This window comes from Habropoda laboriosa, unplaced genomic scaffold (assembly GCF_001263275.1).
Source record: "Habropoda laboriosa isolate 0110345459 unplaced genomic scaffold, ASM126327v1 scaffold83, whole genome shotgun sequence".
In the NCBI taxonomy this organism is placed as follows: Eukaryota; Metazoa; Arthropoda; class Insecta; order Hymenoptera; family Apidae; genus Habropoda; species Habropoda laboriosa.
In genome coordinates this window covers 1-5,811 of record NW_017100179.1, presented here as the reverse complement: position 1 = coordinate 5,811, position 5,811 = coordinate 1, and positions in this window count along the sequence as shown.

Sequence of the window (5,811 nt, the reverse complement as noted above, 5' to 3'; positions counted from 1 at the left end):
CTAGGATATTTGGCTCGACGATAAGTTGATACTGACTACCAATATTCCACGCAATGTCGTAAATTGTTATAATATAGCACACCCCTACCCGCTAGGAAGACTCTTCTTTTCACTTCTCCTGTATGAGACAACGGATTACTGCTGAATGTGCTGGGATAATTTCAAAGGCGATAAAACATGTGCACGTGATTCAGAGATACAAAAATTGCAACTTTTCGTCGACACTTGGAATATTTCCTATGATGTAAGAAAACTTATTTTAATACTATATTTGACCTTGAAGAGTAAGTTTGATTACACTCTCTTGGTGAAATTTGTGAAACAAATTCACAACACTATTTGTACATTCTTTTTATATTAGTATAAATAAGGGAAATATTTAAGGTGGACAAAATTATTGTCCCACCCTGTACGGAGACGGCAGAGTGTCTTGGGAGATGCTGCTGTCAGTTTAGAGATGGAGTGTTACAGAGAGTGTTGTATGAAATGTTTAAAAGTTGTCTGAGGTGTCTTAGAGTTGTCGGAGTCGTTTTATAGTTGTGTAAAAGTTGTCTTACAATAGAAGTTGCGACGAATTATTATTATATATAATTTTCAAAATTATTATTATACTCACTTATCATATTTTGTCAATTGTCGTTGCTGCAAAGTAACATTATTACAAGCTAACTCTGAAAAATCCTCAACGATAAAGATTCCACATTAACACGAACAAAATGAAAAAATTATTATTATATTCACTCGTCATATTTTGTCAATCGTCAAAATTATTATTATACTCACTTATCATATTTTGTCAATTGTCGTTGCTGCAAAGTAACATTATTACAAGCTAACTCTGAAAAATCCTCAACGATAAAGATTCCACCTTAACACGCCCAAACCAAAGAAACAAGAATATGCGTTTCAATTATCGCTTAACCGAGTTCAACGTTGAAAGCTACGTTCGCCACTTAAACAGTAATATTTATTTCGTTTCTTAATTGATACAGCTTAACCGAGTCCCAAGAGATTACACACATTCTTCTTCCCTTTAATCGAGAATCCTATTCCCGCGAATTTCATCTTTAACGCTGATCTTGTTCCTGCGTCTCTAGAATTTCCATTTTATCTCCCAGTCATTCACGAAATTTTCCCTCGCCCCGTTGTCCCGAGGCATTCAACTTACTCCGATTTGCATTCGTTTGCATATTCTCCTCATTTACGAAAGAATCTCTCGATCGAGTGTACGGGATACAGTGCGATCCTCGAAATCTCTTCCTCTTTCGCGTTCTTCCGCTCCGGATGATCGCGGCCGAAGAAATCTCTTCGAAACTTCCTCGTCGCTGGTTGATGTATCACCGTCTAGCAAAAAGTGAATCGCGTATTTCTTTGATCCGTAGGTCAAGGTTCCCCGTGAAAAGTATCTCTCGGTTCCATTGTGGCGGAGCTCGGCAATTTCAATCGCGCGTTTCGGCAGATGTATCTGGTTGAACCGGCAAAATGCTAAAGCTTCGCTGTATTGTGAGGGAGCCTTCGTTGCCAGAGCATACGAGTCGAGGATTAAAATCAACGTGCCAAGAATAAAAATGTAGAGGATGAACTGTAAAACATGCGGTAGTTCGACAGTTAAAATAGCTTCGCTGATACTTCACATCGCTCGATATCGTTCGAACATTCTGTTTTTTCCTTGTTTCTTTTTTTAACCGTTTCACTGCTATTCGCGCCTGTAGGCGCTTTGAAAATTTTTTAGAATTATGCTGTTTGGAGCGTTTCCGCGCACTTCGATGTTAGTTTAACACTTAAAGCGCCGCAATATTTACGAGTTTTGTAGAGACATGCACTTTTACGAAATCAAATAAAATGTAAAAGAGAAAATTTCTATTGAAAAATTTTACGTAGTGCTTATTACAGGCACAGCGACGATTTTTAATGATATTAATATTCAGCCACTTGCTGTTCAACAGATATAATATTTTTTTCTGCACAAACATGTAAACGCCGAACGCTTAAAGTGTTAAGCCTTAACTTCATCCTCACTCTTCCACGCTAACTCTTTGCGCTCGTATTTTCCATAAGCATGATAGTAGAAATTATTTTTTGATAGCGCGTACTCAGTCGATTATTGCCGCAAAAAACGTTTAATTTTATTCAAACGAGTTTGTTCAAGCTGTGTGCGTATTATGATTTTTTCCCCCGTTTCTGCATGCAAAGAGCGTGCACAGAGCGTTTAGAAGGTAAAAACGCCGAATATCCCGGGGTTCGACCGCAAAGAGTATTCCATGAAACAAATTTTAAAATGGTATATCTAAAAAAAAAAGAAAATTTTGCAACCGTTGTGGAACATTTAAATTTGTCACGCGCGAAGAAAATTTAGTAAAATTTGCCGCAGCGAAAAGGTTAACAGGGAGAACAATGTACAGAAGATTTTTTAAAAACGGAAACTTAAAATTCATGGTAAATTACTCTAACTTTTTTTTTCTTATTTCTGTTGTTACGTGGATTTCGACATTTTACCTCTTTCACACCTCTTCCTACCGATATAATAGCATTACGTTTCTTCGTTTTTGTCCTTATTCAGTCTAAGAGCGAGTTTTTTTTTTTTATTTTTTTAGATGGCAAGCTTTCGGATTAGAAAACGTTGCGTCTGAAAAGGAAAGAGGAAAATCAATAGGACCGCGTGCACGTTGGAGGACATGAATGAAGTCTAATTGCGTTAGAGTCGCGAGAGGAAACGACGTTACCCATTGCAACGATCTCTCTCCGTTGAGTTGCGTGAATATCCTTCGAAGAATGCAATAGTAGATCGTGTGGAAAAATTCGATCGCCGTGAAAACGATCAATTTCGTGGAACAATGTAAGTATCTGAGAAAAAGCAGTTTTGTCATTTTTTACAATGTCCAATTAATTCGGACATTCTTCCGACAATGATGGAATATCGCGACAAATATCGCGCGTGTAATTGTTCGATTTAGGTTACACCGTTCATTTTGACAACTCGAATAGAAAAAGCGCCGAAACGTTCATCTGTTCGTTGACAGATGTGATTTGGTGGATTAATTGAAACGCCGTTCGATGTGTTAATTGGCGTATCTATGGTGACAAAGTTTCCACCGTTAGCGTCAATACGCTGGTAGATCTCGGTTGACTAGGATAAATTGAATTAAAACAAGCAGATGGCTCGAAAGTTAAGCTATTCCAGCCGTCACTTTTGTTCCGTGCAAATACGGTATTCCATTTAATGAACCGCCGACCTAAATTTTTTCCACCGATCCTAGGTGAATTCGAAGAGTAGCTGGATGTATAGTTGGTGGAAGCGACACGGCGAGGTCGTTGTTGGTTTATTTATAAAGACGCTAAATAAAATGTATCGCCTGAGAAGAAAAGTGTCTCAAGGTTTGTTTTTCTAAAGAAAGACACCGCCAGATGTGTCTTAGAGTCAAGACACTCTAAACTGCAATAGAATAGCATAAACAGTTCGTAGGTATAAGCGGACCCCACTTTTCGGGTGTCCAGAGGACAGTTCCTAAGAGCTATTCGTATAGAAAAGACGTTCTTTCCACGACGTGGTAATAAAAGTAAATTCGAGTTAGAAAAGGAAACTTTTACTTCTATCACTCATTTCCTATGGTCGTAAATTAAAGAATTAATTTAAAAAAAGAACACTCAACAGATGACAGTTTTTCAAGATCTATCATTGTGCCGAAATTCGTTAAAATTTGAAAGTTACACCTTGGGATCTTCCCTTGTCAGAGATCGGTATGCAGTATTTTACATTTCTGGATTAGGATTAAGTCAAAGCTGACAATAAGACATACTTCGTGTGATTTTTACTGAAATTTCTGGTCCTTATCTTCTCAGGATTCTGTCAATTCCCTTGTTAATATGCTCGAATATGTAAATTTTGATATCTAATCGAACTTACGAAGCGAAAAATCGCAGAAAAGTCTGATACACATGTTTGAAAAGTAAAATATATAAGATGAGATACAGTATCTTACCACGTAACGTAACTTTTTATTGTGTAACATATTAAAAACACTGTTTGGGAAAAATTTGTCATAGAATTGCATTTCTTATTTAATCTTCCTTTACTGCTACTTCTTGTGAAATTTTATGTCAGAAAATTGAAGAAATTCTTCTTTGCGTTTCGTAGGCAATTGATTGCTAATTTGCTATTGACAGATCGATGATAAAATTTGATGTTAAATGGAACTTTCATATCTGCCATAGAATCTGAATAATTTTTCAAGGTATTTAATTAAGAAACGCGCACATAGTGTTCAATTTTCTATCTTAGAATTAACTTACCTAATCTTACGAACTACTTAACCTTAAAACTTTCAACTGTGTGTGAGAATCAGAGTGTACACGGGTACGCGTAGTTCTTAGCTTGGTATCCTTTTGCAAAAGTGAGAATTTTCTTTGGAAAAGGATACCAATTACCAGGTCCCACCACGAGGAGGTGACTACGCAAGGGACCCGACAAAAACACATGCCCTACTGGCAGCTCTCTATCTTCAGAGATACGCGATTCTCATTCGTAGCAAAGGAGATAAGACACTTTATCAAAAATTCGTGTTCTTAACATAAATTTTTAAGGAGTGTCTTATATTTTATTTGAAATTGCAACGCTAATCATTTTGTCATAGTTAATTTAAAGATTGGAAAAATTCAATGCTCTCCTTTGATAGGGTTTCAAAAAATTATAAATCGCGGTCAGATTGAATTCAGAGCGCAACGAGAAATTCGCTATCATTCTAAAGAACCAGCGAGCATACACGACGAATTTACTCGCGAGTATCGCGCGCTACTCGCGAGTGATTAAGTCGCGAATAAACTCGCAGGAACTGAGTGATCGAGAATTTAATGTTCTATGTTTCGAATCGACGATAGCAAAATGTAGAAAGCATTTTTAGTAATTAGCTACGAATGAGAAACGCGTATCACTGTAAGAGAGCGCGCACATTGTACTCGATACAATTTTTCTATCTTATAGTTACTTATTTTATTTTATGGACTACTTAAAAGTAAAACGCACGCATCCCACGACGTCCATCGGCGGATGAATAGAATTATTTTTTATTTTCTTAGGCTAATTTATTTTACCTTATCAACTACAATCCTTAAAATTAAAACTCACACACACGGTTCTTAACTTAGAACTTCGCTTACTTGCTAGTTTAATTTTGGAAAAGGAGAATTTTTAAGAAATGACGCGAATTGCCTAAGATTCACCACTAACAAGATTCGTCATTACGTCAAGAATCCTATTGATTTACTTGGATATTCCATAATTTCTTACTGAATATGTATTCGACAAAGGACGTCGAGGATTGGTATAGTTCCTGATTTTCTAATTGAACTAAAATTCGAAATAGTTGGTGGAAACTGTAGAAGCTTTATTATAAATTGGAATAGATCGATGGGCTATTGTGGAATAATAATTAGCAGTGACAATTGTTTGACACAGTTACCTATATCATCGAAAAAACGTACAACTCCCTAAACGCAGACCACACAGGTGGACATTGTTAAATAGATGTTATTCCTACCCTGAACCTTATCAGTACTCTCGGTACTTTTTATCTCGTCCGAATTGGCAACAATAGGCTTTCAGAACTGATCTCTACGATCAAGAACGCCCAGGCAATTTATTTTCATTTTATTTAGTAAGCAAAACCGCGAATTTATTACAATTTAACAAAATTTCGCTGGAACACTGAAACAGAATATAAATTAGATTGACCAGATAAATAATTCATACGTCTCACCATTCGTAACCTTTGAGATACCCTTAGTGACCCATTTCAGTCCTCCCAGCCTTTGATT